Source organism: Portunus trituberculatus, chromosome 43 (genome assembly GCF_017591435.1).
Source record: "Portunus trituberculatus isolate SZX2019 chromosome 43, ASM1759143v1, whole genome shotgun sequence".
Lineage (NCBI taxonomy): Eukaryota > Metazoa > Arthropoda > Malacostraca > Decapoda > Portunidae > Portunus > Portunus trituberculatus.
Window position 1 is genome coordinate 3,316,671 of NC_059297.1, and position 17,500 is coordinate 3,334,170.

The 17,500-nt window shown below is 39.1% G+C and overlaps 1 protein-coding gene across 1 annotated transcript in view; it reads left to right on the forward strand.

The window, feature by feature from the left end:
* Positions 1 to 2,298: 2,298 nt before the first annotated feature.
* LOC123517933 overlaps positions 2,299 to 17,500 on the forward strand; it is an 89,278-nt gene continuing 74,076 nt past the window's right edge. Inside the window, 1 exon segment of the mRNA XM_045278397.1 lies at positions 2,299 to 2,326. The gene's annotated coding sequence lies outside the window, so the exon portion shown is untranslated.

Here is a 17,500-nt window from a genome sequence, read left to right on the forward strand (position 1 = left end):
TTATCTATACTTTCCCTTGCTTTGTTTTGTTTTGTTTAATATTACTTGATCTTGTTATGCCTTTTATTTGATGTTAGCTGTGTGTGTCTTGGCTTACCTCATCTTAGTTTATATTAGCCTTCCTTTACCTTATCTTACCTTGCCTAATCGAAGTGTGTCTTGCCTTACTTTTCCTTCTTTACCTAACCTAACCATACCTAACCTAACCTTACCGTACCTTTCCTTACCTTACCTCACACTACCCTTTCCCTAGCGGAGGTATAGGAGAAAGAGGATCGTTGGTTAAACATGAATGAGGGTCTCGAAAGAAGCGAACATTGTCTTGTCCCTTGGGTCTGAGATGAAAGCGTTGAGGGTAAAGAGCGAGGGGAGGCAAACCAAGACGAGACCAGACGAGATAGGATGGAGAGATGAAATGGGAAAGAGGAAAGGAGAGGGACGAAAAAAAAAAATGTATGTAACAAAAGAATATAGTGTGTTTGAGAGAGAGAGAGAGAGAGAGAGAGAGAGAGAGAGAGAGAGAGAGAGAGATTAATGAAGGGAAATAACACTGAATTTTGCTAATGGATTCATTGTTAGAGCTCAAATTTTTGGTTTTCTTGCGATGGTGATGGTGGCGGTGGTAGTGTTAATGGTGGGTAGTGATTGTAGTAGTAGTGGTGATGGTTGTTGTTTGTAATGATATTTGTAGTAGTAGTAGTAGTAGTAGCAGTAATAATAATAAGAATAGCAGTCGTTTTGAAGTGATAGTAGTAGAAGTAGTAGTAGTAGTAATAAAAATAGTAGTAGTAGTAGTAGTAGTAGTAGTAGTAGTAGTAGTAGTAGTAGTAGTAGTAGTAGTAGTAGTAGTAGTAGCAGTAGTAGCAGAAGCAGAAGTAGTAGTAACAGTTGTTATTATTGTTGTTATTGCTGCTATTAATGTTCTTGTTGTTGTTGATAAAGAAGAAAGAAAATAATGTTCATATGATCATAAGTTATGGCATTCTTCGTAACGGTGTTGGTGGTGGTGGTGGTGGTGGTGGTGGTGGTGGTGGATGAAGTTACTTTCGATAATGGTGAAATAAGTGATGGCATTGTTAGCAGTTATTGTTTTTTGTAGAGGAACTGAGAGTGACGGTAGTAGTAGTAGTAGTAGTAGTAGTAGTAGTAGTAGTAGTAGTAGTAGTAGTAGTAGTAGTAGAAGGAGGAGGAGGAGGAGGAGGAGGAGGAGGAGGAGAGGAGGAGGAGAAGGAGAGGAGAAGAAAAAGGAAAAGGAAGAGAAGTAGAAGGAAAGAGGAGGGAAAGAGGAGGAGAAGGAGAAGGAATAGGAGAAGGAGGAATAGGAGGAGGAGCAGAAGGGCAGAGAAGGAAAAGGAGGAGGAATAGAAGAAGGAGTAGAAGCAAAAAAAAGTAAGATAATAAGTGCTATGAAGAAACAGAGGAAGAAGAGGAGGACAAGGATAAAGAGGGAGAGAAAGAGAAGAAAAAGAGGAGAAAACCAACAACAACAACAACAACAACAACAACAACAACAACAAGCAAATAAAAAAGAGTGAAGAAGATAAAGTAAAGAAAAATATAATGAAAAAGAAAAGAAGAGGAAGAGAAAATAAAAAAAAACTGAGAAGAATAGGAAGAAGAAGAAGAAGAAGAGGAGGAGGAGGAGGAGGAAGAAGAAGAGGAGCAGGAATACAGGAGGAATAATGAGAATTACAAGGAGGAACAAGTGGAAGGGAAGTAGGAAGAAGATAAGAGGAAAAAGGGGAGGAGGTGAAGGACTAGAGCGTGAAGAGGAAGGGGAGGAGGAGAAGGAGAAGGAGGAGGAAGAAGAAGAGGAGGAGGAGGAGGAGGAGAAGGAATATGGGAGAAGTTGATGTTGACCGTGGAAGAAAAGATATGAAATAAAAAAAAGCCAGGGGAAGAGGGATAAGAAGAGGAGGAGAAAAGGAAAGAAGGAAAAGAAAGAGGAGAAGGGGAGGAGGAGAAGAAGGAGAAGGAGAAGAAGGAGAAGGAGGAGAAGGAGAAGGAGGAGGAGAAGAAAAGGAGAAAGAGGAGGAGAAGAAGAGGAGAGGAGGAAGGAAGAAGAAGAAGAAGAAGGAGGAGGAGGAGGAGGAGGAGGAGGAGGAGGAGGAGGAGGAGGAGGAGGAGGAGGAGGAGGAGGAGGAAGAAAGGACTGTATCAACAAAACGAGGAGGAGGAGGTAAAGGTGACAGAGTTGAAGAGAGAGAGAGAGAGAGAGAGAGAGAGAGAGAGAGAGAGAGAGAGAGAGAGAGAGAGAGAGAGAAAAGGCAGCAACCACCACGCGGAGCTTCAGTTGCCTACGCGCTGTGCCTCCGTTCAGTTGCTGGTGAGAGTTGTGTGACTCTCTCTCTCTCTCTCTCTCTCTCTCTCTCTCTCTCTCTCTCTCTCTCTCAATTATTCTTATCTCATCAACTTGAAAGTTTACTCGCTCGTCCCTTTCTCTCTCTCTCTCTCTCTCTCTCTCTCTCTCTCTCTCTCTCTCTCTCTCTCTCTCTCTCTCTCTCTCTCTCTCTCTCTCTCTCTCTCTCTCTCTCTCTCTCTCTCTCTCTCTCTCTCTCTCTCTCTCTCTCTCTCTCTCTCTCTCTCTCTCTCTCTCTCTCTCTCTCTCTCTCTCTCTCTCTCTCTCTCTCTCATATCTCTTTTTATTTCTATCTTCTTTCTTTTTCGTTACTTCTTTCTTTTTATTACTTCTCTCTCTTTTATCCTTCTCTCTCTCTTTCTCTCTCTTCTCTCTTCCTCTCTTTTCTTCCCTCTCTCTTCCTCCATCCTTTCCTCCATCTCTCCTTCGTTAATCTTCTTTTTTATCTTATTTGTTTTCCTTCCTTCTATTTTTCCTTTCAATCTTTTTTTAATCCACTTCTCCTCTTCCCCATTCTATTATTTTTCCTCTCTTATCTTCCTTCTTTTATTATTTCCATCGCATCTTTCGCAGCCTTTATTGCCTCTTCCTCCCTTCCCTTCCTTCAATTTTATTCCTTTTCTTCCCCTTCCCCCGTCTTTCGTTTTTCTTTTCCTTTCTCACACCTCTCCTTTTCGTTTTTTTTTTCCTTTGCTTCCCTCTCCCTTCCTTCTCTATCAGCCATTTCCCGTCCTTTCCATTCTCTTGTTTTTCTTCTTTATTCTTTAATCCTACCCTCATATTTTTGTCCTCTCTCTTAATCTCCTTTTTTCCTTCTTTTTTCTCTTCCCTGTCTCTCGAAGTTCGGTTTTCTCTTTTCTTCTTTCCGTCTGGTCTTCTCTGTCGGTAAAGCTTCGACACGTGGGCTTCGTCAGTATAGCAGTCGTTCGTGAGATAAGTGACATCATTCTCCTCCTCCTCCTCCCTCCGTCAATGTGACTCTGACTCGTATTCTCAAACACTTGTGTGCTTCACCTCCATTATTTCAAAAGGCTCTTATCTAAATTGACACGAGTTTTTTAAGGTGTTTTTTAACGGTTTTAGAGACACATTGACACGATTTCTGCCTCACTAACTGGAGAAACACCCTAGAAAATCCCGCTAATCATGTGTGTGGCCTTGGAAAATTGTAGTGGTGAGAGAGCAAAGCGTTTCTGAATACGGACCTGTGACCTTACGCACTTCAAGACGCCTTACTTGTCTCCCAGCCTCCCCTTCCCCTTCCCCTTCCACCACCACCACCACCACCACCACCGCCGCCGTCGCTGCTACTACCGCCTCTTTGCCTTCCTCATCGCGTGCATTTTTTTCCGCCTCCTTTTTCCTTCTTGGTCCATCTCATTTCCTTCCTCTTCCTCCTCCGTTTCCTCTCTTCGTGTTGTTATTGTTTCTTTATGTGTGTTTAATTGTTGTTATTCTTTCTTTTATTAGTCTTGTTATTTCTTCTTTTTCTCTTTTTTTTTGTCTTTTATAATTTTTTTCCTGTTATATTTTGTTTTGACTTTTTTTCTCTATCTCTTCTACTTCCTTTTTTTTCTACTATTCTTCATCTTCTCCCTATCTCCTCTTATTCATCTTCTCTTCCTCCCCTCCCCCTAACCTCTTCCTCTCTTCTCTGTAGCTAGTTAGAAGTAGTTACCAAACAGACTCGAAAGGACCAAGAAGTCTATTACTGTTTGGGTTTCCTTTGAATTCCTTTGTATTTGCTTCCTTCGCTTTACTCTCTCTCTCTCTCTCTCTCTCTCTCTCTCTCTCTCTCTCTCTCTCTCTCTCTCTCTCTCTCTCTCTCTCTCTCTCTCTCTCTCTCTCTGACCCGAGAAAGAAAAAAACATCACGGCAGGCAAATAGAGAGACGTCGAAAGGAAAAAAGAAAGAAATATACTTCAACTTGTTTCCTCCTCCTCCTCCTCCTCCTCTTCCTTTATAGGTTGAACGACCGAGTTTTTACGAGTGTTACCTGTTGTTGTTGTTGTTGTTGTTGTTATTGTTGTTGTTGGTGGTGGTGGTGGTGGTGAAGGAAGTGGTGGTTGTGTTGACGTGTTTGTGTACGTGTGTGTGTGTCATGGGGGTGACATGTATAATACGTATATTTTGGCTTTCTCGTTACCATTATCCTCCTCCTCCTCCTCCTCCTCGTCCTCCTCTTGCTCCCCATCGCCATCATCATCATCATCATCATCATCATCATCATCATCATCATCATCAGGACAGTAGGACCCAGTACGAAGTGTTGGAAAGAGATGCTTTTGATTGTTTTCTGTCACTGGTGTTGTCATTTGTGTTGAATTACGAATTGAAAAGAAAAAAAAAAAATTAGTGAAATACAAACAATGACATAAATAACATACTTACTGTAAGAAAAAAAATAAAGAAAGAAAAACATTGGTGAACATTGGTGAACATTTATGAAAATTTGTGGAGTTTTGAATGGCATGAACTGTGGAGAAAATAAAAAGAAGAAAGGGACATTATTAAGCTACGTATTGTGAGAAAATAATGACATACCAGGAGAAAAAAAAGCACTATGAAATGAATAATAGTGAAGGACATACCCCACTTGAAGAAAAGGTAGACATTCACAAAACTATAATAAAAAAAATGTAAAAGAAAACTACATTGTGTGAAATTGGAAGGATGGAAAAAGAAAACAACAAAAATAGGACAAATGGAAAAGAAAACGTGTGAAAATAATAAGAAAAGGCAAAAAAACAAGTTAAAAAAGGACAATTGATACACAAAATAGCTGAAAATTTAAGGGTAGAGAAAATTTCCAAAGCGTACAACTGAAAAAAGAGTGAAATGGAAACGACAGACAAAAAGAAGTAACCAAAAATTATAATAAGAAATGATGTATCAGAATTAAAAGATATATTTGAATACACATAAGTAAACTCATTAATGTGAAGGAAAAATACTAGAAAAGACTAATTATTATGACAAAATATATAGGACAAGGCGTGCATAATCAATCTACTAAGTGTAAGAAGAAGAAATTAAAAGGTGAATAAGATGAAAAGGAACATTCACAAACCACACAATGAGGAGAAAAGGACACGAACACGCTATTAACCCCTTCAGTACTGGGACACATTTTTTACCTGAAATATGTGTACGATTAACTCATTTTATTGACATCAGCATGGGTCTATGGAGGTCAGAAGATTAATGGCCCGAGTCTTCACTATTTCAATCCCCAAAATGAGTTTCTGAAGGTGTATAAAGTCAGCAAATAGTAAGCAGAATGAATATGGAAACGTGTCCTGATACTCAAGGGGTTAAAATTGAAAGAAAAGTAAATATAGTTATAAGCTACAGGTCGAGAGAAAAATAAGGTTAAAGAAGTATATTAGGAACTTACTTGTCATGAAAACAGTGTGGAAGGGGAAAAAAGTGCCAATTGCAAGTTATTTACTACGAGAAGGAAAAAAAGGAGATGCAAGAAGTAAAGATCATTAATAAACTATTCACTGTAGGAAAGAAAAAAAGAAATAAGACGAATGCATGCAAATAGTGAGAGAAAAGTAAGAAGAAAAATTATCAGAAATAGAAAAGAAACAAACATTTGTAAGACACGTAAACAAAGTGGAAAAAAAAAGTGGCAACCTCATCTAACCTCACCTAACCTAACCTAGCCTAATCTCACCTAACCTAACCTCACCTAACCTCACCTAACCTAACCTAGCCTAATCTCGCCTTACCTAACGTCACCTAACCTCATCTAACCTAACCTAGCCTAATCTTGCCTAACCTAACCTAACCTAACCTCACCTCACCTAACCTAGCCTAATCTCGCCTCACCTAACGTCACCTAACCTCATCTAACCTAACCTAGCCTAATCTTGCCTCACCTAACCTCACCAAACCTCACCTCACCTAACCTAACCTAACCTCACCTCACCTAACCTAGCCTAATCTCGCCTCACCTAACCTCACCAAACCTCATCTAATCTAACCTAACCTCACCTCACCAAACCTCATCTAACCTAACCTAACCTCATCTAACCTAACTTAATCTAACCTAACCTAACCTCACCTCATCTTACCTCACCTAACTTAGCTTAACCTAACCTAACCTAACCTAACGTAACCTAACCATAACGTAATCTGACGTGAGAGAGAAAGAAGAAAACGTTATAAAGACAAAATAGAGACAAGTTATGACAGAGATCACCACGACCTCCATGGTGTATGATGGAAAAAAGGCACAATAAAATAAATAGTAAATGCATACACATATTTTACGAACTACATTGAAAATAGAAAGACTGGCAAATAAAAATACAAAGATGGTGAATAATGAAATAAAAGAAGCAATGAAGAAATACCTACTTAGAATGAATGGAAAGTGAAGAAAACTGATGATGACGATGATGAGGGAGGGATGGTGGGGGGAAAGAGAGAGAGAGAGAGAGAGAGAGAGAGAGAGAGAGAGAGAGAGAGAGAGAGAGAGAGAGAGAGAGAGAGAGAGAACAAATCCCTCTGCAATGAAAAGATACAAAACTATGACACGTAGTGAAAAAATGAATTGATAATCTAAATAATACAAAAAAACTAAATAGATAAACAAAAGCTAACTGAAAACTCTTCCAACTTGCAGCGAGTAACAAAAGAAAAGAACAAAGCGCAGTGTAGAAAAAAGTGAAGGAAGAGATCATTAAATTCAGAGAGAGAGAGAGAGAGAGAGAGAGAGAGAGAGAGAGAGAGAGAGACAGACAGAGACCAAGAGAGAGAACGTCACGAACTACAAATAATGCAAAAGATAGTGAACAAAAGGTGATCTATATACACCGTGCAGTGAATGAATAAATAAATGAACGTGCAAGCATACAAGTAAATAATAGATAGATGAGAATACGTGCGTTGTGAATAATGTCTTAAGAAATATACTACGCGAGGGTAAGAAAATAATATTATATGTAAAACTGAAATGAAAATAACGCCAGCGAAGTGATACAATGTACGATGAAAATTTATTGATATTCTGTCAGTGTTTTCTTTTTTTTTTCTTCTCGTGAAATAAATGGAATAAAATGAATATATATGTGTCAAACCAAACGCTGCAAAAAAAAAAAAAAAAAAAGAAAATCAAATAGTTTTATAAAATGTTGTATGGAAAACCAGAATTGAAAATATAAAAATTGTATAGTGAAATAAGTAATAGAACATTGATATAAAAGGATTATTTATAAACTCTGCTACCAATATGAACGATGAAGTTACAAAAGAGAATGGAACAAAAAAAAAAAACATTCATACGGGAAAGAAAAAGGATAAGTGTCATTTATGAAGAAAACGAAAACTAACCATCCAGTCAACTAATCTGTCAGTCACTCACTTAAGTAGTCAATCAACGAATCAGTCAAACAGTCAGTCAATTAGTCAGTCAATTAGTTCATCCATCTATCAATTCACCAGTTTATTTATTCATTTATTCATTCATAGCTAATCATTCAGTCAAGTAATGTCAGTCACTCACTTAAGTAGTCAATCAACGAATCAGTCAAACAGTCAGTTAATTAATCAGTCAATTAGTTCATCCATCTATCAATTCGCCAGTTTATCTATTTATTTATTTATTTATTTGTTTATTTATCTGTCAATCAATCAGTCAATCAATTAAAGACCAGAAATTTCCCACCAACCACCACACAATACTACAGAGTGGTGTGTTTCTTCACCACCAACACCACCACCACCAAAGCGGGTATTGACACCACACCTCTCTCCACCACCACCACCACCACCGCCACCACCACCACCACCACCTCCTTATACCACCTCACCATAAACCGAGCGGATGATGAGTAAAAAGGAATATAAAAGTGTCAACTAAAGCAGGATGCGTTACCGCGCCATCACAAGCACACACACACACACACACACACACACACACACACACACACACACACACACACACACACACACACACACACACACACACACACACACACACACACACACACACACAGAGACAGACACACACACACACACACACAGAAAAGACACACACACACACACACACACACACACACACACACACACACACACACACACACACACACACACACACACACACACACACACACACACACACACACACACACACACACACACACACACACACACACACACACAGAGAGAGAGAAGAACACTGCACACTCACACACACACACACACACACACACACACACACACACACACACACACACACACACACACACACACACACACACACACACACACACACACACACAGAGAGAGAGACAGAACACCCTGCACACCCACATGCACAGAGAGAGAGAGAAGAACACCTGCACACTCACACACACACACACACACACACACACACACACACACACACACACACACACACACACACACACACACACACACACACACACACACACACACACACACACGCGTCACAGGTAGCACGCCGCGTCACGTCACTGCAGTTTTTCCCCCGAGTGCCGCGTGTCAGTGCCACCACCACCAACACAAGCACAGTGCCAAATGAGTGTCATGCCCAGAATAACCTATTGTATGAACGTTCCACTTTCGCCACCACCACCACCACCACCACCGTCGTTGTCGTTGTCGTATTCATCATTACCATTTCCATTAGCACCACTACCACCACAACTACTACTACTACTACTACTACTACTATTATGGAGCATTGACTACAACAACTACCACAGTTGTTAAAACACAAAAATACCACAAAAAGAAGTAAAAGCCAAACACACACGTGGAGAGAGAGAGAGAGAGAGAGAGAGAGAGAGAGAGAGAGAGAGAGAGAGAGAGAGAGAGAGAGAGAGAGAGAGAGAGAGAGAACGAAGGAAAGGAGGAAAGGGAAAGGAAATGAGATATAGAATGAAAAAAAGTGAAAAATGGGAGGGAGACGAAGGAGGAGGAAGAGGAGGATGAAAAAAAAGAGAAAAAAGAGAGGAAGAAGAGGGAGGGGACGCACACTTTTTCTATACACTTCATCGCCACATAAATTCCTACGTCTCCCTCTCCCCGTCCCTTCCCTCCCTTATCATCTCCACCCCTCCCTCCTCCTCTCCTCTTCTTCTAGGTCATTAGGTTGAAAGGGTAATGTTTGATTGTGCCTGTGTCGCTTCTGTCGCTCGATAACCCCCTCTCTCTCTCTCTCTCTCTCTCTCTCTCTCTCTCTCTCTCTCTCTCTCTCTCTCTCTCTCTCTGGCCTCGTTGTTGTTGTTGTTGTTGTTGTTTCTACTAGTACTGCTGCTGCTGCTGCTACTACTACTACTACTACTACTACTACTACTACTACTACTACTACTACTACTACTACTACTACTACTACTACTACTACTACTACTACTACTACTACTACTACTACTACTACCACCTGCTACTACTACTACTACTACTACTAATAATAATAATAATAATAATAATAATAATTGTACTACTACTACTACTACTACTACTACTACTACTACTACTACTACTACTACTACTACTACTACTACTACTACTACTACTACTACTACTACTACTACTACTACTACTACCTCAACTATGTAATATTAAGTACTGAACCTCTTTCCTTCATCTGCCATTCAATTTCAGAACCAATTTCTTTATAATTTTTTTTTTAATCTGTCTTCAGGTTTGGTAAAGTTACACGAAAATGTATACAAGGAAATACGCTTATAAGAAGAGAATTTGACTACTGGAAAGACTTAATAATCTGTATTTCCAACTTCCTATAACTTGACTTCATTCAAGAGGGAGATTTCAAGACATTTGTCCCTATCCTTTGGCTAATTCTACTGGCTCTTTAAGGAGACTGGCAACTGAGTGGGCCTTTTTTTTCTTTATATTTCTGTTACCCTTGGCCAGTCCTTCTCTCCTACATGAAAAAAAGGCTATTAATATGAAGTCAATGGGGGAACCGTAGAAAAAACAATAGCTACAGGTACAGTTGTTGTCGGAAGTCGGTTAACTTGTCTTAAATAATTTCCACGTTTTTCGTCATTCCTTGATTCTAAGTTCTCTATCTCTTTATTATCTACCAGGTGTCAAGTTTTGTAAGGAGACCGTTAACAAATCAGACTACCTGAGAAAAATTAGGAGAAAAATACACGAGACTAGCAGGTTGATACGTTTTTGGCCACCAGTGTAACAGCAAGAAACATTGCGTACAAGAACCGCCATGTGTAGCTGTGGTGATTCCTTGCAATTTTCATCATACTGTTACTGGAAGTCCTTACTCTCCTGAGCAAGGCCAGCGCCTCATGACCTCGTTGTCCTGGTGCTATAAGTCAGTTCTCTAATTCTCGGAAGTTATGTGGCGTGAAAGGGACCATCCATCAGACGCACCTCGGCCTTGAGCAACAGTTGTGACAGTCATGGCTACACGTCAACTAACCTGCCGCACTTAGGAACCTATTCTGAACTATTTCTGTGTCACACCTCCGTTACAATCAGAAGGCTAAAGTTGAAGTTCCAAGGGTATTTAAGGATGTTTTCCATGCTTCTAGTGGCAGGTTAACGAGATTTCTACATTGCTTACAGTAGAAACCGTCTTTGCAATCCGTATCTCTGGCCTTTGAAAATAGTCGTGGTTGAAAGAGCAAAGGGTTTCGGTTCTTGCACATCTCCCCTTCGTTTAGCGTCCACCTGTAGCTAAGTTTCTAAGTCTCCCTACAGTTATCACGGAAGAGTCTCAGCGATTCAGAGAAGTTAGGACAAAGTTGAAGAAAAAAATAATGCAAAGCAAAGAAGTGAGTACGGTAAATTACTCGCTTCTATTGATCAAGACCGTTCATACATCGGTGCTCCTGCCACGAACGCCGTCCCGTGAATAACATCTCGTAAAGTACAGTGATGGACGTGCCGCGGCGGTCATTCCATCTGTTGTTGTTCACGCTGGAATGTGCTGCTTAACTCGTAAGGTCCTGAGTCTAGTGGTGGTGGTGGTGGTGGTGGTGGTGTATTGATGGAACACCTTAATGATTTAATCAGTTGCTTGGGGATAAGTCAGTAGTGATTACATTAGGGTAAGTTAAGTTAGGATAAATCAGAATAAGAGGAGATTATTTATTTTGGATTGAGGTAGGATAGTTAGGTTAGGATATATCAGGTTAAAATGGTACAAGATAGGATACGTTAGGTTGGGTAAGTTTAGCTTTGATTAAGTTAAGTTATGGTATAATTGGATAAGTTAGGATAGGTTATGATGATATGAGATAGACAGGTGAGATTACGATAAATAAACAGAACAAACATGAAATAAACTGAAATAGGACAGGACAGGATGCATAAGGGTACATCAGGACAGAGTAAGATAGAGAGAAATCAAATATCAAATAGTGAGAGAGAGGAATCAGATAAACTCGTTAATCAGATTGTTGGCGTCAAGTCAGCGTGGAGCTCTGAGAGAAGATTAGACACAGACAGATTTATAGATGGTGATGAGAGTGGAAAGAGATAAGCATGTTTTATATAGGAATCACTGCGTGTACGTACGTAGGCCTTATCGCTTCTTGTATCTTCCCTTTCCTTGTCTTCTCAACTACAAATGCTCATCCTTACAACCCGAACAAAAAAAAGTAAAAAGGAAAGAAGAAAAGTATCAGTTTAACCTCTTTAGTACCACGACGCGTTTTCGCATTAATTCTTTTTACTATATGGCAATTTTATACAGCTTCAGAAACTTATGTAGGGATTAAAATAGTGAAGACTGTAGCCATTAATCTTCTGACCTCCATAGACCCTTGCTAATGTTAATAAAATCGTCTAATCACATCCAAAACTCGTGGTAAACATGCGTCCCAGTACTGAATGGGTTAAAGTGTATGTTCGGGAAATATATACCAAAGATTAACCCATTTAGTACCATGACACATTTTCATATTTATTTTACTTACCATTTAGCGATTTGATGCAGCTTCAGAAACTTATGTGAGGAATTAAAATAGTGAGAACTCTTGCCATTAATCTTCCAACCTCTATAAATCCTTCCTAGTATAAATAAAATCGTCTAATCATATTCGAAACTCATGGTAAAAATGCGTCCCAGTACTTGAGAGCTTAAACATACATCCACGTGTCCCAGCTGTGTAATTTGTGTCCTGTCCCTCCGTGTGTGCCTAAGACGCCGTGTTGACTGTTGAGGCGCCGTAACCCAATCACTCAATCGGTCCTATCGCTCGCTATGCTCACAAAAGTCGACAGTTCTCATCGATCAGCAGAGTCACCGAAGTGGGAAACGTGCTTCGTGCTGTGTATTGATCCGTAAAGTGGTCATGTGAGAGAGAGAGAGAGAGAGAGAGAGAGAGAGAGAGAGAGAGAGAGAGAGAGAGAGAGAGAGAGAGAGAGAGAGAGAGAGAGAGAGAGAGAGAGAGAGAGAGAGAGAGAGAGAGAGAGACAGAAAGACAGACAGACAGACAGACAGACAGATAGATAGATAGATAGGCAGACAGACAGACAGAGAGAGAGACAGATAGATAGATAGACAGACAGAACTAAAAACATCTCAAGCTGATTTGAATATCATTTATCACCCTTGATCTGAAAAAAACATTTAATAATACTATTTTTCCCTAGTGAGTTTTATATTTCCTCTGCCTCCATTCTTCCATTTCTTCACTTATTCATTTTTTTTTACTGTTCTTTCCCTCCCTGACACCTAAGCATTCTAAAAAGGTTCATAATTGGTAAGCAGCAGACTCACTATCAGCAATAACATTAGTACAAGTCTTCACGTGTGACTCTGTACCTTTACTTATCTATGACAGCAATCAACTTCACCTCCTGCTTCGTTTAAATCTCGCCAACTGACACCACTTGAAAGATGGAAGTCTGTTGGCAACCCTCCTAGGATCTAAATATGAGTTTGTGTGGTTATGTTTAAGGTATGTGTAGTTATGTATGTGTGTGTGTGTGTACTGCGCTAAGAAAGATGGCAGTAAAGTTTGTAATTTATTATTTTTTTATGTTATGGCCTATAGCGCCTATAGATATGCTTGAAGAGTATAAGAAACGCTGTTCAGCTTCCACCCATTAGTGGTGCAGGCAATTTCATTTATAGTGGTACCCATATTAGGGCCCATATCATCACCCAGGCGTATCTTTGGTGTAAGCCTCTAGAACCTGGGTATCACGGTGACATGTAGATAACTTTAAACCAATAGAGAAATGGCAAAGTTTCAATGCGGTACGTGGTGGGATTTGAACCTACGCATGGACGTCCGCCCGATCCCACCACCACCACCTTATTGTTTGTTTATAAAAGGGAACTATTAGGACACTGCGGAAATTAGATTGGTGAAGATTGTTTTCTATTTTCTCTTTCTTTTATTTATTTGCTTATTTTATTTCATTTATTTTTGTTGGAAGTCAAAGGAGAGGGAAACGGCATTAAGTGCGATTGTTTACATTAAGAAAGACAGACAGACAGACAGACAGACAGAAAGAAAGAAAGAAAGAAAGAAAGAAAGACAGACAGACAGAAAGAAAGAAAGAAAGAAAGACAGACAGACAGACAGAAAGAAAGAAAGAAAAGGTGTACACAAAGTTTTATCATAATGTAGGGCAACAAATATCTGGTAGAATCACGTGTGCGCTAAGTATTGTTATCGTGTGTGTGCTTTTTCGAATTTTTTTCTAGATACTGTTGTGTGCGTGAGTTACGGTAGAAAGTTAAGTGCACAAAGATCTTTCAAACTTAGAGACAGTGATTTGTGTGAGTTATGATTTTTTTTTCTCTTTTTTTTTTTTTTTTGTGTGTGTGTATGAGGAAGCTATTAAGCCCTTCAGTATCATGGCATGCTTTCATATTTGGCGATTTTATACGGTTTCAGATACTTATGCGGGTATTAAAATAGTGAAGACATTGGCCACTAATCTTCTGACCTCCATAGACCCTTCCTAATATCAATAAAATCGTCTAATCACACCCAAAACTCATGGTGAAGACGCTTTCCAGTACTGATGGGGTTAATTGCACAATGATCTTTCAAACTTGGGGACAGCGATTTGTGTGTTATGTTTTTTTTTTTTATGTACGAGGATGCAATTAACCGTTGTATACCTCATGCGTGTACACTTTCACGCCCACTTACTGCCTTTAAAGTTGATGTATTGTACGCTTTTAAACAATTAGTCTACCAAGATCATGTGATTTATCTATTTTTATCAAGTTCATTTCTATTTTACCTTTTTCTCCTTTTTTAGTTTGTTTCTCATTTCCTCTTTTTTCGTTTTTTTTTTTTTTTTTACACTTCATTACTTCCTTTTTTATTATTCTTTTTATCTCCTCCCTTTTCCAGCTTCTTTTTCTGTGTATCTTATCTTCCTTCTTTCTCTATTTCCATTTCTTTTTCCTTCGTTTCCCTCTTCTTCGTATCTCAATCTTTCCATCCTTTTCATTACTTCCTTTTTTTTCCCATTCTCATTTCCTTCCCTTCCTAGTTATTTCTTCCCTCACATCTTACTCAACTTTTATTCCTTCCTGTATATTGCCATTTCTTTCCTCTTCTCCTTTCCTTGCCTTCCTTCCATTTTATTCCTTTCGTTCCGTCATACCTTTCAATCTTTTCCCTGTCCTTGCTTCTTTTTTTTACATATTTCTTTAACGCACCTCTCTCAATCTTTCTTTAACCCCTTTCCCTTCCTTCCTTCCCTCGCAGCAGCTGTTCCAATCTTTCCCCCTCCGCTCTTTTCTCCCATTTTATTAAGTCATTCGGTTTCACATTACTTTGACGCAGATTCCAAGTAGTTGCCCGTGACGTATGTAGTATCAGATGTTGCTCTTGTGTGGTAGGATGTATGTATGATTGATTATTATTTAAGTTAAGCAGCTGAGTTTTTTTTTTTTTTTTCTAATGCGTGTCTCCGTAAGCCTAAAGAGTGCTCCATAAATAAACAGCCAGGATACGAGCCACACACTTACAAAAAGGAACTGCCAGGCCTGACAAAGAATGCTGTCGACTGTATGGGATGGGGTAGAGAGGAGAGGAGATAAAAAGAGACATGTTATTCATCGTAGTGGGAAGGAAATACACAATACAGTGGTGTGTCGCGGTGATGAATGGGGTGTGATTACGAGTAGAGCTTTGTGTTCTGGAGTGTTTGGGCGCCTCGCTTCAGTGTCTAGTGGGAGTTATTAATGCTTCCGTGAGTGTTTTCATGATTATAATGATGGCTCTCTTTAGGGACTGCCATCTCAATATACATTTTTTTTTTCTTACTTTCTTTTTGTTGTCCTTGACCGAAATTCCTTACTTAAATAGAATAACGAGAGTTGTTCTGTAATATTTTTCAAGAAGAAAACACTCCACAAGAAAGCGATTATTCACCTCAGTGGTTTTTAAAAAGACTAGTTCTTGTGAGACAACAAAGCGCTTAGCAGTGGGAGTTATCAGAGCTTTCAGAGATGTTGTGAAGCCTGTAATGATAGGTAAACACTTCTTCTGTGGCAAGATTTTGGGGAAATAAAACACTCTATAAGAGCCAGACTCATCACATCTAAGGCGTTTATGAAGAGTACTTGCTGTGAGGGAACAAAACGTTTAGGAACACGTGCAGGCAAATAACATAAGTGTTGGGATCGTTTGCTGTATAAAATCTACGTTAGCCACTGATGATTAATGATAATGGCCGACGAAGGGGGACTATAAATGATTAGCTACAACAACTGAAAATTAATATTGTGTAGAGTAGGGGGAGACGCGTGGTTCGTTCCTGTGCGCTGAGACCGAAGCTTTTTGACAAATATTGCACGCCTCGGCCAGGGACGCTCCTACCAGCTCGCTACAATGCTCAGGAACAATAATGGAGAATGAATAATGTATAGAGCACAACAAGAAATATAATAATTTCTGTACGCAGTGGTGAAAGGATTTGATAAATGATTCATAGTCAAAGTAATGAATAATTTAACCTGGACTGTTTTTTTTTTTTTTTCAAAGGCTGGAATGACGATCTGTTAAGTTTTTCCGTCATTTTCCCCAGTGATGATACGAAACATTTGTTATTTCATCACTACATTCATAAAAACAACCTTGGAAATATGTTCTTCTCACAGGATCTGATCCCCTTTTAATCGATTCCATTTGTTTGTATTACTGATCCTTTTAATTCGTGTGTTATTACTGATCCCTTTAAGTTGTGTGTTATTACTGATCGATTCCATTTGTTTGTATTACTGATTCATTTCTTTTGTTTTTATTACTGATCTCCTCCATTCGTTTGTATTACTAATTCCTTTAATTCTTTTGTTATTATTGATCCCTTCCATTCCTTTGTATTACTGATCCCTTTCATTCTTTCGTATTACTGATCCCTTCCATTCGTTTGTATTATTGATCTCTTTAATTCTTTTGTTACCACTGATCCCTTCCATTCTTTTGTATTGCTAATCCCTTTCATTTCCTTGTATTACTGATCTCTTTAATTCTTTTGTTACTACTGATCCCTTCCATTCCTTTTTATTATTGATCCCTTTCATTCGTTTATTATTACTGATTCCTTTCATTGTTATTCATCACACTCCTTAACTGCCAATCACTCTGAAACATCTGTACTTGTTCCTTTGCCACCTCCAGTCTTTAAAATGGTTACAAATTGCAAAATCTTCTCTATTTAACCGCCCCAGTACTGGGACTCATTTTTACCTAGAGTTTTTGGGTAATATTAGATGATTTTATGTACATTAGGAAGAGTCTATGGAGGTCAGAAGATTAATGGCCAGAGTCTTCACTATTTTAATCCCCAGGAAAGTTTCTGAAGCTGTTTAAAAACTCCAACTATGAAGCAGAATAAATATGAAAACATGTCCTGGTACTGAAGGAGATTGATATTCGTATTTCTTGTGCTTGCTAGAAAGATTTCATGCTTAACTTTTGTTGATAATTATTTCATATCACAGTGGAAAGGTTAAAGAGCCACAGGAGTGAGATAGTGTGTCTCATTCTTGCGAGTCACGTCACGCTGTGTTACCCTGTTGTTGCATCAGTGTGAGCATCTCATTCCTCAAGGCAACACTAAGGGGGGTCATCAAAACCTCGTAATCTAAAGCGCTTTTTCTACTCATCACAAGTATTTTTAGTGACCGTAGATATC